This window comes from Corvus moneduloides, chromosome 4 (assembly GCF_009650955.1).
Source record: "Corvus moneduloides isolate bCorMon1 chromosome 4, bCorMon1.pri, whole genome shotgun sequence".
Taxonomy (NCBI): domain Eukaryota; kingdom Metazoa; phylum Chordata; class Aves; order Passeriformes; family Corvidae; genus Corvus; species Corvus moneduloides.
The window spans coordinates 51,176,472-51,197,612 of record NC_045479.1 but is presented as its reverse complement, the minus strand read 5'-3'; positions in this window follow the sequence as shown (position 1 = coordinate 51,197,612).

Sequence of the window (21,141 nt, the reverse complement as noted above, 5' to 3'; positions counted from 1 at the left end):
GGATCAGATCAATCTCTATGTACACACTCTGTGATTACACACGATGGTACTGCTGCCACTGTAAAGATGCTCACACTGGTTTTAACAATGAAGCAAAGCAGCTGTGACAAGGCATTCAACACCAGCTGTAAAATCTTTCTGGATTAGGTCAGCTGCTGAACTGTGTGTTGTGGCATACTACATAGCTAGAAATATATGCTTTAAACTGTTCAAACTGCAGCCATTGCAAAAATTCTTTAAGATTTGAGTTTTACACTCCTATAGATTTACAGATCTTCACATATCTTTTAAATTCATTCCACTGATTCTGAGAGAAGCAAGAGTACTATAATTTCCATGCTGATAAAAAATATCTCTCTTAAGGAGTTCAGAGAACACCTTAGAAGAGGAATTCTCTAATTAACACCGCATTAAAACAGAGATTCTGTTGTTTTGGTCTTGGATCTTCTTGTAGAGGGTCTAAGGTGGAGATTACTATAAATCTACAGAGATCTTCCAGTCTGAAATGCGTGGCTACCACTATTGAGTCTGAGAAAAATACATCCCATCCTTTACACAGTACTGGAGATTTTGGAGAGATGTTAGCAATGGAAACCCTACAGAATTTTCCTGCATATCTTTTCCTATTTAAAACTAAGTGAAGTACTACAACTTTAATTTTCCATGCCATCTCCTGCTAGAAAAAACTCACTCTTTTAGGGCTTAGCTCTTTTTTTTTCTTCCTTTTCTTTTTTTCTCTTTTTCTTTCTTTTTTTTTTTTTTTTTTTTTTTTTTGTATTTAAAGGAACCCACTTCCAAGTGAAATGTGGTTTAAGAAAATAATAGCCTTCTATTTGTTTTCATAGTAGAATGAAATAATCCTGAAATGCAATTACATATAATTCAGACACCACTAGTACAAAAATATAGACACATATATATACACCTACTGTACTCAGTCTTGCCTGTACTTTCCATGTAGTAGTAATAATAATGATAATAATAATTTTAGTTACTCAGTTCCACTTATCTTGTGACCTCAAGGAGCTTTGAAAAAATCACCTTAAGTAGCACTCTAGAGTTCTCTATATTTTTTTATAGCATTTTAAAAACATAATTATGATGAAGGAAATATAATTAGCGAATTTTATTTATTAGGAGAGGAAAGGTGGTTTGTAATAAAATCAATTAATATGTGTGAGTTTAGATATGATAATTGCACCTGGAGATGAATAAACTATAAACACTGCAATGACTATACAACTACAACCCTGCTAATAAACCTTGGTTTTCACATGCCAGCAAAGAGCTCTGTTGAATCTTCCACAGTAATTCTTTCCTATCTAATCCAGATTTCAAGTGTGGCATACAGAGGTCAAGAAATGCAGTAGTGGACTAAGTCACTATTCCATTTTAAACTAATTGTCCATTCCAATACTATTAAGGGAATTGCATGTATTGTTTTTAATACAAAACATACACATATAGAAAAATATTGCTTCGTATTCCAAATTATTAATGATTTCTCGTATTTGAATGTATTAATTAAATATTATATGCTATAAATTTTCAACCAGCTTAAATAGCGCTATTTTACAGATTTTACAGTTACTGAAATAGTTGCTGTTGGCAACAGATCTTATTTAAAACCGTAACAACCTCCTTATAAGTATTAAGAAACCAAATTCAATTGAAATCCTAGAAAAAAGTTTTGAATCTTTGGCATGTCTTCTAGCACGATAATTATTGTATTTTTGCTGTACACTCAGAATTATGAAATAAACTACACATACCGAAATAAATGTATAGATGTATAACTTTCCACTCATAACGTGAATATATACATCTGGAAACGGTGAAACCTCATTTGCCATGTTCAGCCAGAGAGGGATATTTTGCAGAAATACCTGCAGCTAATAAAAATAGTGTGTAAAGGGTAAAAGGAATTCCAATGGTTCATTCTATCCTGAAATATGTAAGAAACAAAAATTTATAAGATGGACAAATTTTGGCCAAACTCAGTATCCAGCCTTTCTCTTCGTATTTCAGTAATCCATACTTGACCAAGGCAAAAAGGTGGGGAAAGATGTAAACTGGCTTTTTGCAGCACTAAGAGAGATCTGCTCCTGCCTATATTCTACTAAGTAGGGTTTTGCTGGGAGTGATTGTTCACAAACCCCACTGCACTTCTGGTCTAGATGAAGTGTCCAGCACAGAAATCTTGCAGTTGCCTTTCTTTTCCAGGACAGCTTCCAAGAGTGCAATCCTGAAGACTGCAGAGGGCAATGTAATAAGATCGCCAATAGTGACTTTAAATTCTCTCTGTCTAGGGGAATGGTCAGTTTGACTATTTTGCTGCCATCATAAAAAAGGCACAGTGAGGATGGAATGGAATGCCTTGCTCTTTGCGCTGCCTTGTTTCCTGCAAATTCTAGCATATCATTTACTGCTTTCATTAACCTTCTCTGAAATTCTAGTATTAAATCTTTTGAAGTGGTCCTACGAATGTGGGACTCAGCACCTACCTAGCTTGTAATATGGCTTTGTGTAACAGGATTGTGGTATTTATATGGCATTTTTCAATGCCTATAATTCATCCAGGCAACCTGTTTGCTACACCAAGAAGTGGTCTTCATTGAAAAATTACTCACATTCTTCTTAAGAGGGGTCAGAGCTCCACACTAAATTCTTTGCATTGCTGATTGAGTAGAAAGAGAAGCCCTAACTTCTAAAAAGGGAATGAAGGACTTTATCCTCTCAGGAACACTCAAATACTTATTGAACCAGGACCAAAGCCTTTTAGAATGCACAAGAAATTCAGACAATTTTTTTGCAAGTATGTATTAGCTACCATTTACCCAAATTGAATTCTATCTGCTCTTATGCACCACCTACATTAAGCATTTCTAAAAAAAATTAAAGTCCTTTCTCTTGCATATCCTTTCAAACAGATTAAAAAATGACATGAGAAAGTGAAGATGATGAGAGAGGTTTAAAATTAAACAAAAGAAAATGTGACCAAATACAGTGGTTTGATGGATGTAGAGGCCCTCATCAGAAAAAGAACTGAGCTTTGCTAACTGCAGCTAATTAGCAGACCCTGGATTTTGCTCATATGAACAAAGGTGTGGCTACCCTCATTCAGATCAGGCCTGTTTATTGCACTAGCACTACCTGCTACCCTGAACCATGTGCAGAAAACAATCCAATGAAAGAAAATGGCTCATGCCTTAAATCAAAAGGATTTCTATTGCTTCCAAAGTGGTTTGGGTTTTTTTTCTGTTTTCTCTTGGTACAGACATTTCAGTTTAATCTCTCTCTTTTTACCTCAGCTAACCAGAAAAAAAAAATGCCTGTTTTTCAAATCCTCCTGAGGTCATGGCATCTGAATTCACGAAAGTTATAAAATGCCGTAGATTAATGATGTCTAATATCTGCTGACATGGCCAAAAGCCACTGTTTGATGTAGCTCATGGATTGCACCTCTATGGCTGCTGATAGAGCATTCAAGTTGGGTGCTCATGTTGACCAGCAAACCCTTTTAAAGAACTTGGGATCCCCTGTGCTGGAGCATACCCGGGGTTCTTGCATATTGCCAGATACACTGGGATGTCTCACAGGCAACCTGTGTATTTTCTGTGTTCCTGTAAGGTAGACTGGAGGCAGATATAGGTAGCGTAACAGACTGTATGCAAAGCTGCTTTCCAGAGATCATGCTTTCAGACAATCATAAACTAGATCAGTGGGGATTTATTACAGTATCTCTGTGTTTCTTTTGCAAATCCTATTGGAATCAATGTTGGTGCATTCTCAAGCACCTGACTGCTTTATTAACTTACTTGCACTTACTCTTGCTGATATTGGGGATAATGAGTATTGCTGGCTAATTATGTTGTAGAAAATAATGTTTCCTAATCTCCCATCATTCAGTGTTACTCAGTATCCTTTTGTGTTTGTGTAATAAGAGGCCATGAGGAGATGATGAAGCATCTTTTCTGTTCCATTAACTGTTTCCTATATTGTCACGCACAGCTGTTTAAAGGTATTCCTAAATATTTCTATATGTTCAGCTTCATTGCAGTTGTCCACCTGGCATCTCACCATCAATTCAAAATGCATTGCCAAGGGCTGTTGAGCTGATGCATAGGTGAGTTTGTCACACATTTCTTGGATTGCCAGGAATCTGTTTCTGTCCTCTTCCTTTGGTTACCAGCAAATTTTTGCAAATAAAGACTGTTAACTTGTTTTTAAAGAATATGACTCCTAGATACAAACTCATGTTATTTTGTTTTGCTGTACCTTTTCTTTGTCTGCCAAAAAAAACTTCCCTTCCTTTAAGTTTCCTCTAACTTTATGTCAGATTTGTGGTGCAGAGAACTGAACAAAGGAAAAAGGTAGAGAATACCGATTTTTCAACAACTTCAGTTAGAGCCATGTTTTACAACGTTCGCATTTAAATTATAAATTAAAATTAATAAATTATGAGAAAATGTGATATGACATGCAAACCTATGCAGAATAGTGCCCTCAGACTTTCAAGCTGCTTTTGAATCCCATCAATTAATACTGTGTAATAGCGAGTAGAGAAGGGCTGGATTTTCATAATTTCTTAGAACCCCAGAGGTCATGCAGATGATCTCTTCCAGAAGTATTTGCTGCTCATGTCTCTGCTTAGATTGTGCTCGCCCTCACTAGTAACCTCACATATACAGATGAAGCGAGAATGTCCAGCATTCGCAATGGGTGAATTGTTCCTGTTCTTCACCAATCCTACTGCTGCTTCGGGAATGAAGCACATTAAAACCATCTGGGAACAAACTCATCTTCTACAGGGTGGAGATAAACCAGGGTGTACGATATCCATCCTTGCTGCACACAGGCAAGAACAGAATCACGGCAATAAAACGGCAGCTTTCACTGCTGTAAATTTTCTACCTCCATTGAAATCAATGGAGCCAGGAAAATTTATATTAGGTCAGGGATTGTTACTGGCAGTTTCTGGGCATGATTCTCCTTCGCTTTTAACTAGTGTTTCTAGTTACAGCTATGCAAAGTAAATGCAAACCCTTCCATTCTGCACTGGTTATGCTTTATGCCTTCTATTTTCAATTGCTGCTTATCCTTTCATCCTGCAGCTACCAGACTGTGAAAAAGTTTTAGTTGTGTGTATATATCATGTGGTTGCTAGGCCTTTTAAGGCAGGGTAGTTGCAAGCCTTTATTGTTACAGGTCTAAGTGATTGTAAACAACCTTGTGGCTTATATGAACAAAGTTATATCTTCCAAGGATAAATAAGGTATATTCGTAGAATCACAAAATGGGAAAGGTTGGAAGGGACCACAGTGGGTCATCTGGTCCAACCTCCTGACTCAAGAAGAGTCATCCTGGAGCACGTTGCACAGGATTGTGTCCAGACACTTCTTGAATATTTTTATATTAGATTCCACATATAAGCAGAGTGAACACATTGGACAAAAATCTAAAATAATACAGATTGTGTAATAAAATAGATGAATAGTTGTTCTGAAGTCCAAATTTGAAGTGGTTATATTGGTAAATTAATAGAACTGTGTTTGTTTGGATACTCTCTCACTGATATATAAAAGTTTCTGATCTGGGATTGAACAATGATACTGAACGAAAATGTGATTCACAGAAAAAACATTTTTGTTTCAGGGGAATGTTCTTTCTTCTTAGGACAACAACGGACTGATATAATCTTTTGGACTAAAACATGAGGCTGTAAAAATCAGAATGACAATTACAAAATATAGCAAGTATAGTAAATATTGTACTGCAGGAACTTTCATGGAGTGGAAGACAGTAAAGCTACTTCATACTATCTGCATGTTATCCCCAGTCCCAGGACTGAAAAATTCTGTAATTGAAGAGGTGATATATTCAGAGCCAAATTTCATGCTGAATTTTTATATATTCTTATGTGTCAAGGCAGATGCTGTTGTAACTTCCCACAACTGCGTTAATTTCTTTTAGATATGACCCTGCCTTCTCTATTGTGTCTGACAATTTCTTTTCTTTTATGGGAGTGCCTCAGTCTTCCAAAGAGCATTATTAAATTATTATCTCAGAACAAAAGATATTTTAATAATATGTTAATGAATAAACAAGGACAAGTTCAAGAAGTGGCCTGGTGGGAATGTCATGAGTTCTAACAGGAGCAAGTGCAAGGTGCTGCAGCTGGGTCAGGGCAACCCCCTGTAACAATACAGGCTGGGGGATGAACAGATCCAGAGCGGCCCTGCCAAGAAGGGCTTGGGGTGCATGAGAGGCTGGACATGAGCAGGCAAAGTGCCCTCCCAGCCCAGAAAGCCAATTGTATCCTGGGCTGCATCAAAAGCAGTGTGGCCAGCCGGTCAAGGGAGGGGATTCTGTCCCACTGCTCCACTCTGGTGAGACCCCACCTGGAGTGCTGCATCCAGCTCTGGGGCCCCATCACAGGAAGGACATCAATCTGTTAGAGTGGGTCCAGGAGAGGCCACCACAGTGGTTAGAGAGTTGGAGCACCTCTCCAGTGAGAAAAGGCTGGGAGAATTGGGATTGTTTAGCCCAAAAGAGAGAAGGCTTTGGGATGACCTAACTGTGGCCTTCCAGAGCCTACAAGAAGGATGACACCAGACTTTTTACAAGGACATGTAGTGACAGGACAAGACAAAATGGTTTCAAATGGAAAGAGAGTAGGTTTAGATTAGATATTATGTAGAAATCTTTTACTGTGTAGGTGGTGAGGTGCTGGAACAGTTTGCTGGAACAGAAAAGCTGTGGATGCCCCATCCCTGGATGTCTTCAAGGCCAGGCTGGATGGGGCTCTGAGCAACCTGGTCTAATGAAAAATGTCCCTGTTCATGGCAGTTGGCTTGGAACCAGATAATCTTTAAGGTACTTTCCAACCCAAGCCATTCTGTGATTCTGTAATTCTAAGATGAATTTTGCATTATAGAGGACCCATTTAAATATCTTGCTATAGTCATCAGGAACCATTGAGTCTCCAAAATGGTTATATCTGAACTTATGCCCCTTTTTTCCTCCAACTTAACTGTCTTCAACTTTATTTAATAAACTAGCAGGATTACTTTCTTGTAACCCTGTGTCACTAGATACAGCCACTTTGCAACTGAAACAGCAAAAAATGGCTCTTCATGGAAGCCAAAATTGCTTCTTAAATTGAAAATATAATGGGAAATTAGATGGGCATAGGATGCTATATTCTTTGTATCACATAAGCCTCTTCTGAGAAAACATTTCTAAGACTGACATGGTTACATGGCACAAGGACCTAGGCTGTATCCTCATGAGTAGAAGTAGCACAACTCTGCTCCTCTGCAGCAATATTCATTTTGAATTGTCTCATGAGAAGCATGGCAAAAGGAAGCAGAAAGGATAATTATATATAGATAGATACTACAGCCCTTTTCTAAATATCTCTGCCTCAAAGATTGGATTGTTTTTCAAACAATGCCACCTTTAAGCCACCTTTTCTGGTCATCCCACCAAAGCACACAGGTTGTACAAGTCTGCATCTTTCAAGGACTGTGACATACAGGTGAATGTTAAACAGTTCTGGCCTATTACAACTTTTATGTCAAAATACCAAGTACAGTCTCATAAAAAACCCAAACAGTTTAAGTAGAAATTAAATGCAAGTGGATTGCAAAAAACCACATACTCTTTAGCATAGAGCGAAATGCAAAACCCTGCAGTGTATCTGGATTATAAAGAGGAATTTGAGGAGTGGTTTTTTTTGTTGGATTTTTTGTTTGGTATTTTTGTAATTTTCCTTTGATATTTCTTCCTTGCTAATTTAAATGAGAAGATCATATATAGCTAACAATGTGAAGAAATGAGAATTATAAAATTAACCCCAGGCTTGTACAAAAGAAAGTACTATTAATCTTCGCTTATTTTTAAACTGCGTAATACAGATAAAGGGAATTTTATTAAAGTTCTCTGTAGAAATCAGGAACTGTATCCTGATATTAGTTATTTTGTTACCTTTTTCCAGCTAATATGATTACCAGTAGGACAAAGAGGTTAAAGAGAATGTAAAGAACAATAACATTAAAACAGATGTCAAGAAATGCTTTTTTCATAAGGAGAATCAATAAAGTGTAGAGCAAGCCTCCCAGGCCAGATTGTTGAGGAAAAACTCTATGGTAATGAAAGAAACAACTATATACCATCGTGGAAATGGTATACCAAGGAATCATATTATCATAGAATCATTAAGGTTGGAAAAAGACCTCCAGGATCATTGAATCCAACCTTTGACCAATCAGCACCATGTTAACTAAACCGTAGCACTAAGTGCCACATCCAGTCATTACATGACACTTCCAGAGATGGTGACTCCATCATCTCCTTGGGCAGCCTGTTCTGATGCTTGACCACTCTTTCAGTGAAGAAATTGTTCCTGATGTCCAATCTGAACCTCCTCTGGTGCAGCTTGAGGCCATTTCCTCTTGTCCTGTTGCTGGTTGCCTGAGAGAAGAGCATGAACTCCACCTGGCTACAACCTCCTTTCAGGTGGTTGTAGAGAGTGATAAGGTTTCCCCTGAGCCTCCTTTTCTCCAGGATAAACAAACCGAGGTCCCTCAGCTGCTCCTCACAGGACTCACTCTCTAGGTGCTTCACCAGCTTCATTGCAGTTCTCTAGACTCAATCCAGCACCTCAATGTCTTTCTTGTACTGAGGGGCCCAAAACTGGACGCAGGATTCAAGGTGCAGCCTCACCAGTACAGAAGGAAGATCACTTCTCTAGACTTGCTGGCCACACTGTATCTGATACAGATCAGGATGCCATTGGCCTTCTTGGCCACCTGGGCACACTGATGGCTCACATTCAGAGTCATCGACCAGCACCCCCAGGTCCTTTTCCATTGGACAGATTTCCAGACACTCTGCCCCCAGCCTGTATCTTTGCATGGGGTTGTTGTGACCCAAGGGCAGAACCTGACACTTCGCCTTGTTGAAATTCATACCATTGGCCTCAGCCCATCCATCCAGCCTGTCCAGATCTCTCTGCCGAGTCTTCCTACTCTTCAGCAGATCAACACTCCTATGCAATTTAGTGTTATCTGCAAAGTGACTAAGGATGCACTCAATCTCCTTGTCCAGATGATCTATAAAGATATTAAACAGGACTGGCCCAAATGAAAAAAAAAACCAAAAAGTTTTGAATGACCTTGAGATTCCCCCCACCACTGAGAAGTCCAGGATGAAGAAGGACCAACAGGACACCACAGGATCCACAGAGTGGTATCTTCTGCTTAATCTGTCCCTTTCTCTCTCTCTCCTCACTTTTCTATTTCTTTCTATCTCTCTACCTCACATTTACTGTTCAATAACATCTATACTATTGACACCGGCATATGGTCTCATTTGCACTTTAATTTGGGCAAAGGCATCTCTCAGTAACCATATCATAACAATAAGTCAATCAGCTGCACTAATTTTCCTGAGGATCATTTTTTTTTCTCTTTAAATCATATTTGTTTAAGCTTGAGGATATGTGGGAGTTTTAAATCGAGGATAGAGAAACAGAAAATGAGAGATATAAAATGCAGGGTATATATTACATAAAAAGAGTAATTAATAGATGAGCCTCTCTTTAAGACAGGTCACATTTTGTGTACACAGTGTTGAAATAAAAGCTGATGCTTTTTCCAGTTATGATAACATTATGTAAACTTTTGACCTCATCATCTCAGTTAAACTGTCAATATTAGCATAATCAGCTGTCACTCTGATTTCTCTGTGTTTCTTTCTCCCTTTCTCCAGACTAAGAATCTGCTGCCATGTGTTTCATAACCACTTCAGAAAAATGGCTGACTCCCACAACTTATCAGACCACTACAGAGCTCCAGTCTCTGCAGTAAAGATCATAAGGCCGTGGCTGTAACTTCTATATAAATAAAGTGTGCAAGTACTAGCACAGAAGAGTAGAAATAGCTTCCAAATAAATTTCTTCCTATGGCAACACTCATCTAATAACAGGTCAAAAATTAAGATTAATTGTTTAATTAATGGGTGTTGCAACTGCAGGAATACATCTGAGGAAACCATTACTTTAATCAAACTGGTACTTGTTGAATCAACAAATATTTGTAATCAATCTTTGCAAATATTTGGGTAAGTAATATAGGACCACACACTTTATTCAGGGCATTCAGATACCCAGGAGCAAAAAAAAAAAAAAAAAAAAACAAAGGAAAGAATGCAGGATTTGACTGGTTCTGAAGCCTTAAAAAAGGGTCTTTCAATTAATTTTTGTACTGTATAAAAGCACAGTAAGCAATGCCATCCACTCTGTAACTCTACTCATCCACTCTATAACATAAAATTATATAAATACACTGGAAGCAGTGAAATTAACTTAAAACTAATATACACTAGTATATAAATAAATACACTGACTAATACCATCAAGAGAATCTAGTCCATAAAGCAGATATTTCCAAGTGAATCACTACTTCACTGGGACTTTGTTGTTTCTATTGATGTTCTGAAGTGACGGCCTTAATGCCCAGAATGATAAACCTTTTTAAAATACTAGGGGAATAGGTAGCAAGAGGGAAGCATAAAACCATCAGAGAAAAGAGCAATGAAAACTTTTTCAGTATTTTTTTGTACTGTTAAATACATTTTAAAAGCTTGTGTTGGGCTATGAAAGACAGAAGACACCAAAAGCAGAAAGCCATGTCTGGCTATCAGCAGAAGTCACAATTTTTCTGGCTAGAGAGTGTGCAACTCAGTGCAAAGTCCTTGATCAAAGGATGGTGTCCCTGTTGGCAGCAAAACAGCAGAAGTGCTTTTGTATTTCCCTGTGAATATGGACCATCCTGTAGGTTACATTGCCAAGCTGACAAGCACATCAACTTCTTTGAAGCTACCACTCATCTTTTTGTGCAGATGAATTTAAATTACAGATAATTAATTGCTGTTTGGATGGACCCCTTAATTCTTTAACCAGCATAAGAAAAGATCTGTTGCTCTTTTAACTAGATGGATTCCTTCCACTGGGAATACGAATGGACTCATTAGACAAGGCTTCCTAATGATTCTGCTCTTGGAGTAGTGCTATTAAACAGAAGCTAAAGCTTCAGAAGAAGATAAACCCTTTATTTCAGAGAAATATACTGCTGATTCAGAAGGGTTGATCTGATGATCCAATAGATCTTTGTCAACTTTAATGAAATGCTGTACCAGTTCAGGAACATCACCAACACCTGCATTTCAAAGGCAGGCTATTTGTTCTCTGCTAAGTTTTCTGTGCAATGCTTCAGAATAACAGAGAAAACAGCAAAAGATCCATGGCTTGAGAACAGTGTGCTTTAATCAAGGTTGAATTCAGACCTGACCAAAATAGCGATGGTATTGAGCAACAGCTCAGGATCTTTCTTTAACCTCGCAAAGACAGATGGGGATGGGGAGATGTGCTATACCCAATAATGAAACTTTTCCTTCATTCACATAACAGCTATTTTGTGGACACAGAGTTCACTTCTATTTGTACAATAATAAGGGCAGTATGCCAGGGTAAGCCTTTAAGTCATTGTGGCAGAACTATACTCAGTCACACATCATCAGCTGTGTAGCAGGTAGAGCTGGATGGTCTGGAACAAACCAGCAGTGCTGCAATTTAACATCCTTTGCTATTGAACCAGCTCTGCAAAGCTGAGCAATAGGTGCTTCCTGAAAAATAGCTAGCAATCTCTTTTTCCTGCTGGCAGTTTATCTGAAATGGAGACTTTCATTCATCCTCCCTTCATGGGATTTCATGTACATTTTTTGAAAACTGTTCAGAATTCAAAAGCAGTGCCGCATCAGGGGTAATTAGCTTGATTTCCTGGTTGGGTCAATCTGGGTTCATCTACGTACCCTTTCTGAATAATTTTGAAAGGTTGTTTTCGTAAAGCAAATCTGGCAGAAAAGCAGAGGCTTCAAGGATATCAACCATCTATACATTTTGTGAAAAATAACAGCTGGCTAAATTGCTGTTTTACTCAGATTGTTTTAGTTAATATCATTGGTATAGAAAATAGTTTATTGCTGTATTTCCCTGAGATTTGCAGCAAATGGTTCAAGTGAATACCCCAATATTGCAAAAAGAAAATGAACAAACTTTCAGCATCTTGTAGTCTGGAAAATCCAGTGAACAAAGAGATTCAACCTTCATTAGCTTCTGGAGCCACACTACCAGAAAGAATCGTCTGACATACATTTTGAAAGTTCTGCTTCTTAAGACACTAAAAGAAAGCTTGAAAATTACCTCAAATGTGAACCAAAAAACACAACAACAAATAATCTGCCCTCATATTTTCACATAGTAATTTAAAAAAACAAACCAAAACAAAAAACCCAAATATTGTGGTTTAGGAAGTGCATTCCCCAGTTTTTATTTCCTGCTGAAAAAACCCCAGACCCCGAGCCACGTGCTCACTTCCCCCCTTCTGGCTCCTGTGGTGGGGTGCAGACGTGAATGAAAGCGTGAAATGGTAAAGATCACAGTTTGAGATAAGACCAGTTTACTGGAAACAGCAATTAAATAACAAAAACAAAAAGTAACAATACTAATAGTAGCGTGTACAAGAGAGGCAAATGATTCACACGTGATTGTTTGCCATGTGGAACCCAGTGCTACCTGACCACACACTTCTTGCAAAACACAGGAAGAAGCGACCCTAGTTTGCATGGTGTGGGGTGGTACAGAACAACCTCAGGGTCCTTGCCGTGCCCCTTCTGGCTGCTGCAAAAATTGAACCCTGTCCTGGCTGGATCCAGGACACCAAAACAAAAAAATAAAACCACACAAAACAAAAACCCTGCAGTAAACAAACACACACACAAGTTTAAAGATTTATGGGGTTTTTATTATTTTGAAATAATTGGGGCTGACAGTAATATGCTGGGTTCTTTCAGCCTGTGAAATATAACATCATGTAACTTATTTGTACAACACTGGGTAAGAAGAGCACACCTCCCTTCTGCAGCTTGTAAATGACCTCTTTACTATTATTTAATGCTAAAAAATCAATAACTGAGCTTTTCAATAAAACATACAGCATAAACACTGAGTATAGTGTTTAGATACTTAATGATTGTAAAAACATTCTTGAATTACTGGTTTAGAGATATCATGAAAATGAATTGTACTGATCAAATTAATTTTAACTCTTTACAGAATGTACATTTTTTTTTCATAAGTGTTTAATAAAAATTTCTTTGCATTCTTCCCTGGGAAAACAGCAAGAAGAAAACATGATGATGGAATTTTTTCCCGTTAGTCTAATAAAGTCCAAGACAAAGGCCTAAACTTAAGCTAACAAGATCATTAAACTTTCCAGTAGAGGATTTTAATTAATCTCTTTAGACATATGACTTTAGTGAATACTGTAAACCTTTTTCTTTCTGAAAACACCTGCTTATTCAATTACTAGCTCTGGCAGAGTCTACCCAAATGAATTTGTCAAGAACATTTATTCCGAACATAAATTCGTCTTTCTGTGTAGACTGTTCCAATGCAGCTCATTGGACAAAGCAAGTACAAGTAAGCCATGACCAGCCTTTAAAGTATGGGCAAAATTTATTTGCACCAAAAAAACCCCAACATATAATAGACTTTCACAACATCTTATGTTTTTGGAATTTTTAGAATGCTTATTTTTTTTCTCTATTGATAGACTTAAAAATGCTTAAGCTGCTAACGATTTTTGTGGGGTGGACTTTCGTCCTTGTATTCTTAAATATTAATGTAAGAACATTATTGACCTTCAGTGCTAAGTACAATTATCATCGTCAAGCTATTTATTCAAGTCTTAAGGAAACTTTCATGTCTGACCATTCAGAAGATGCTCTAGTAGTCACACTTGCACCACCAGAGATTTTCAGTGCCGGGAGTGAAGCCTCTTCACACTGGGCAGCTCCAGTGAGCTCCAGGGAATGCCTCACTTGACTCCCTACATACACCACACCCACACAGTTGGACAAGGTTTCCCTAATGGCTTGACTCTCAGCTTCCCATAATGGCATCCCAGACTTCTGGATCCTTAAAATAATTTAATTATGGTGTAGCAAATGCTTGAGCTGGTGCCTTCAAGGAGGGACCCTGAACAAAAGTCTCCCTGGGCTTTTTCAGTCTATGCACCGATAGTCTGGGGTCCTCCTGCTGAGTCCTTGTGTCCTGCTGTGTCTCTGAGAGTCCAGTCACCTGGTTAGTGCCAATAGGTCCCCGTGCCCTTTGTTGTGCAAAATGTTGTGCACCAGTTCAGGGCCTCTTGCCTCAGGCTCCTGCCACCCAGAGCTCAACATCACACTGCAGTTGCACACAGAGCTACCTGCACTAAACGTCTTCCTCAACACAACTTGAAAAATGTTAATTAACTGGTTTACCTGCAAGATATGGGGTTATGAACCTCTACTACGTATATTTCTCAGATCATTGCTTAAGAACAACTATTTCAAGGATAAATGACATTACTATTCATTCCCATGCCAAAGCAGACAGAGGTTTTTTATTAAATAAGTCAGTGACAAGTAATTGACTTCATGTTCAGCAGGGATGCACCCAGCATTTCCTTTTGCCTGTGCACCAGCTGGTGCTATGACTGTTATGTTCTTGGCTGACATGTGAGCCAGTTTCAAGTGGAGTTCCTATTTTCATAGAAAAACATAGAAAACAGATTTTAAATCTGAAAAAGGTCTCACATCCTGGTCTCCCATGACAGGACTCTCTTGTTTCAACTGAGGAATCTCATGCCAGTGTTGTCCCCTGAGGATGATGCATAGGTCAAATGGCATGTTGCTCAAAAATTCTGTCTTGTCTTATTTCAGAATAAATTATGTGAAATACTGCACTGGTTTTGGATGAGTTAGACTAATTTTCTTCACAGCAGCTAGTATGAGGCTGTGTTTTGGATTTTTGCTGAACACAGTATTGATATCACAGGGGTGTTTTTGTTACTGCTGAGCAGGGCTTTCACAGAGCAAAAGCCTTTTCTGCTTTTTATGCTGCCCCACTGGTAAAGTTGAGGGTGCATGGGAGGTTGGGAGGAAACACATCCAGGACAGGTGACCCCAAGTGACCAAAAGGCCATTTACTTAAGATTTGGATGCAATGATCCTTATGGGTCCCTTACAGCTCAGAATAGACTGTGAAATCTGTGAAATGTGGGTATTTCATACCATGTGACCTCATGGTCAATATATAAACTGGGAAGAAAAAGGAGGAAGAAGGGGGATGTTTGGAGTGATGGTGTTTGACTTCCCAAGTCACTGTTATACATGATGGGGCCCTGCTCTACTGGACATGGCTCAGCACCTGCCTGCCCATAGGAAGCAGTAGATGAATTATATGTTTCTCTTTGCTTGTGTGTACAGCTTTTGCTTTTGCTATTGAACTGTCTTTATCTCAAACCATGAGTTCTCTAGTTTTTTCCCCTCCAATTCTCTACCTGATGCCATTGGCACGTGAGTACCTGTGTGCGGCTTCATTGCTGGCTGGGGTTAAACCATGACACATGCGTGCATCTTAGGCTATGTGTACTGAGAAATTTGTAGGCTGAGAAATTTGTTACTCATAATTTATTCCTTAATCATATATGATATATGCATCTTAACAGTTCATCAACATTTGTTGCAGGCTATTATGCAATTGATTGTCTTTATGGAATGCCATTTGAGTTTCGTCTTCTTACAGTGAGTGATCAATAAAGTCATGGACAAGTTAATAATTGTTTACCTCTTATCATTCCTTTACTATTTTGTTTGGATTGAGCATATGGTTGTTTTGATTGTCTTGGCTTAGAAAAGTGGAACATGAACTGTACTTATGTGGAAACTTAGTGTTCCACCTATATATGTTTGCAAAATGAGGAGAATGTTAAAACTCTTCCCTATTTTGTGTCTTCTCAAAGGTATCACAGAAGCGTTTGTCATCTCTACCTGGAATATGATTCCTCCAGACAGTTTTACTGAGGCTTGATTCCTAAATTTCTCTCATCTATTTTTCCATTTACATTTGGAAAATATTGTAGAGATATTCTAGAAACATTGCAAAACTGTTAGAAACTCATCAATATTAAGATTTATTTTCTTTTGGATTCACAGCTGTATTGGGTTTGCGTGGCAAAGTTTTGGTACTGGAGAGGTTAGAGGTGTGACTTCTGTGAAAAGCTGCTCAAAGCTCCCCCTACATCAAACAGAGCTAATGCCAGACAGCTCCAAGATAGACCCATCACTGGCCAAGGCTGAGCCCATCATCAACAGCAGTAGCACCTCTGGGATAACAGATTTAAGAAAGGAGAAAAGTTAATGCACAGGAGAAAACTGCACACAGAGAAGAGAGAAGTGAGAATATGTGAGAAGAACAACCCTGCAGGCATCCATGTCAGTAAAGAAGGAGGAGGAGGAGGTGCTCCAGGCACCAGAGCAGATATTCCCCTGCAGCCCATGGAGGAGCCCATGCTGGCCCAGGTGGATGCCCGAAGGAAGCTGTGATTCTGTGGGAAGTGAAAGAGACTTAAAAATCATAATTGTCTTAAACACTATTAAGACCATCAAAGGATTTGGCAAACTGTACAAAGAAGCTGTGACCACCAAGGTCCATCCTCCCCAAATATGCCTCTTTGGTTTTCAGAAATTTGGACTGTGGGTTAAGCTACCTGACAGAAACTTGAGATAAGAGTGGTACTATTGTTCAATTATCTCAGGTCTCAGGAGAGTTAAACAAGGCTAGGTCCAGCAGGCAGAGGCCACAGCCCACAGCCTCATTTTTTCAGGTTTGCACGCTCTTTCCTCCCAACCAAGAGGGAGGAGGAGAGGTTTTGGGTGTCTGGTGGCAAAACCTCTGCTGTGCATAAGACAGAGGGGGTGAACATCCATCACCAGAGGCTGATAAGAAGCAGACCCAGCGGAGCCAGGATGGTGTTTTTTATCCTGTCAGTTGTTTTCCTTTACACAAACTGGCTCAATTGCAAAATTCCACCACCACACCCCCTCTGCTTGGGTGCTCCCATGCATACCTGAACATGTATTAACCACTGAAGTCTATGTTTCATGGGACCCCCACAACTGAGAAGACCAGAAGAAGAGGACCAACAGGACTCTGTCAGGATCCAGAGTGGTGACATCTTTCTACTTAATCTGTCTCTCTGTCACTCTCTTTCTCTCCTACACGCTTCTCTTTTTCCTATTTCTGTCTTTCTCTCTCTCCCTCACATTTACTATTCAATAAAATCTGTACTATTTGACTGCAGCATATGATCTTGTTTGCATCTTAATTTGGGCAGAGGCATATAGTTGGATCATAACAGTCCATGCTGGAACAGACTCCCGGCTGAACATGGAGAGAGAAGTTCATGCAGAAGTATAGGAGAGACCCTTTCTGAGAGAGAAGCTTCCAATTTTTCTTTCTCATAATGACTTCATTTGGAATTACAAATTGCAAAAGTTATCTTTTTAATTGTTAAATAAAATTGTTTAATTCTAGGCCAAAAATAAAGTTAGATGCTTCCTCTAGTTGTTGCTGGCATGTTTAAAAATAGGAAATATCCTAGAGTGTTCTTTTTAAAAAAAAATCTGAGTGTACTCTATTTGATGCCATTATTAAGACAGTGCTCTGAAGGTCTGTTATCACACTGCTGTGCTCTTATTCTTGTTGTTTCCCCTACAAGGGTTTGAGTTATTGCCATCTGAGATAAGGGCCACACTTGTAAAACATAAAAACAACCATTTTTTACAGTCTTATTTATATTTATATGCAAGGTGAAACATTTAATGCAAAACCCAGTAGATCTCAAAGAGGGCATCTTTATCTCAATAATATTTACAATTTTATTTGGTCCTGGAGATTAGGTTTCATCTCTTTTGAGATTCAGTCCTTGTTGTGCCATATTTATTATTCCTACATTATATCAGTTTCTGGTTCAATTTATCATTCCAGCTTAGGTGGCAAGAAAAATATTCTTCTCCATACTAAGGACTAATAGACCCTCCACTTAAATCCTATTCACAGTTTTGAAAGATGTATCAAGGTAAGAAAAATAATATAAACAGGAGAAACTTATAAATCCTCATATTTTCAGGATAATTTTTAAGGTCACAGATGATGTAAAAGACTCTCTTATGTCCCTGGTTATTACGGCTGGTGATGGGGTCATTGGCTCTGACCCAGGAAGAGGTGACCGGTCCGGAGAGATGGTCCTGAAAGGAATCGCCTTCCTGAGGCCTGGTGTCTTCCCTCAGCTGCTGGCAGGAGGGCCCTTGCAGAGGCTGTCAGCCCTTTAGTGATTGTCAGCTCGTGAGTCCAGCTCAGCTCTGCAGGGCAGCCTCCAGGCCAAGCCAGACCAGAGAGAGAGACGAGAGGCTCGTGTGGCTGGTTCCGCACGAAGGGAGCGTTATTGTTGGTCCCCTCCAGCGAAGGGGAAAGCCAGGGACGAGAGCTCTCTCTATCCCACATGGGCAGAGGGCTTAGCTTTTATAGGGATGCAGGGGATGGGTGAGGACCAATGGGTTATGAAGGATCTGCATAGGGTCTCCTAAAGGATTGTGGGTCTGTCTTTTCTCGCTGTGACCAAAGAAGTGGTTGCCTTTCCAGGGAGTCCTGCTGGGTGATTGTGAAATCTCTTGTCTCAGCAGAGATCCCTCCAGGGCAGGGGCTGGGCATACCCCACAATTAGCAATGTCAGGACTTGCCACTCTTGATATTCCACACTAATTTAACGATAGTGAGGCCTTTGAAAAACTATTCAACTTACACATAGGAAAAGAATGACCACACTAAGTAAAAGATTTTGCTTTTTTATGCACTTTAATAAATGAACTCATACAGACACAGAGCTGTGATTTCTGAGTAGGAAAAACTGCCACACTGCACAACCCAACAGGTAATGCATTCTTCATGGATCTTCCATCTTCTTGAACAGTGACCACAATTTGAAGCAACTCTGAGAAAAATAAATAACAAATATCACCTTTTCCACAAGACCTGGTCATACGTAATGATGAAAGATTTCACTTTAAAAAGAAAAAGAGCAAAATAATAATAGGGAATATTATAACAGCATGTTTGCTGAAACAAATGATTAATTTTTTTCAAGTATGCTACCTAATTGCTGCATTTTTACTTATTGAGAAAGACCAGGAACACAACATTTTACTCTAATTTACAAAGACACTGTTTACTATTATCTTTCCAAGGACTGTGGTGTTGCTTTGTTTTCTTTTGTTTGCATAGAATAGATAGGAATTTAAGTATTTTAATGCATGTTTATAACTCTAATGTTTACGTTCAATGAATACTGATTTTCAAGGGTGTGCTGGTTTCACCTGGGATAGTGTTCATTTTCTTCACAGTGGCTGGTATGGGGCTGTGTTTTGGATTTGTGCTGAAAACAGTGTTGACTACAGAGAGATGCTTTTCTTATCACTGAGCAGAGCTTATACAGAGCCAAGGCCTTTTCTGCTTCTCACACCACCTCACCAGTGAGGAGGCTGGGGGTGCACAAGGAGTTGGGAGGGGACACATACAGGACAGCTGATCACAACCAGCTCAAGGGATATTGCATACTGTATGGCATCATGCTCAGCACAGGCAGCTGCAGGAGGAAGGAGCAAGGGGGGCATTTGGAGTGACGGTGCTCGTCTTCCCAGGTGTTCATTAGGATGGAGCCCTGCTTTCCTAGGCATGGCTGAGCATCTTCCCACCCATGGGAAGTGGCGAATTGCTTACTTGTTTTGCTTTGCTGTTGTGTGTGATTCTTTCTTTACCTGTTAAGCTGTCCATATCTCAACCCACAAGTTTTCTTACTTTTATGCTTCCAATTTTCTCCCAAATCCCACCAGAAGAAGAGAGTGAGCAACTGAGTGGTGCTTAGTTGCTGTCTGGGTGTAACATTGAAATGTACTCTTGTCAAGTATGTTTCTTTTTAATCCCAGTTGAACAGAATTTACTGAAAGACTGTTACTTGAGCAAGTGCATATCAAAGGACTGAAGTTATTTTCTGTTTAACCTCTGGTCTTTGAAACTCATCTGACCCAATGAATAACAAAGTGAGACTTTATGTCTGGCTGACCGTTTCATATCCATTTCATGACAATGATATAAACTGACTGTCTAGTAATCAGTGGCTTTTTACTTGTTTTGAGATAATTTTCTTCATCACAACTGGAGACTGGAATATGAAGATCCTGATTGTGCTATGCAGCTCTTGAGAAAACAGGAAGGGCATCATGGAAAACTGCAAACTTTAGCAGATTGTTCTAATTACTTTCTACCATAATACTTATAATGTCCTCAATGATATCTTATAACTTTTTTATTCTTCTCATGCTTCTTATTTTCTGTTTCATAGTTTTAAGATCTGCAAAAAAGGACACAATTTGAACTTCTGCATGCAATACAATACCTTTCAGAGTGGAGTTTGTACCAGTTGTCCCAAAAGAAAGACAGAAAAAATAACAGTAAAAGATAGAAAAAACATTCCTAGAACATTCTTTATATATAAAAGAATTCAATTCCTACTAGTAATGTTATTTCTGCCTGTGAAAAAAAAATCAAATTTTCTTTTGGAAGATTATGTACCTGTATTTCTCAACAAGAAAACAATTTATATGCTGTCTCAAATATGCTACTGTAGAAGTATACAGCCAGCTTCTGTCTCATCTATTGCTTCCTCTCTGTGCATGCTGTGAATTTAATGCAAAATCTTTTCTATGTGACTCCTGCTCTTTTCAAGTAGAGAGAACATGCTTGCATTCCAGAACAGAAAAAGATAAATAGATTATGTGCATCGGAATTAAACAAAAAACCCAACTCTTAGGTATCCATATGTGGAAGTGTTTCTCATTAGACATTCTTCTGTGTTTTAAAATACATGAAAAAATTGTTTGTCTTTTATTACATTAAAACTCTTAAAGTGAAGGAAACTGTCAGGTATGTCTTTGATGTTACTAATAGTCCCTAGTACCACTTCTGCGCTTCATCACCCTGTGAGCCTTCCCTCTCTGCCCATCTGTCTTCCTACCTCCACTTCTTGTTTTCTTCACTTTATTTCTAAACCTTCTTAATCTTCTACCCCAATCCTATGTGGCCATTTCCATATAGTTAAAGCAATATTTACCTCAGTTTTATCATAGCTCTACAGGACT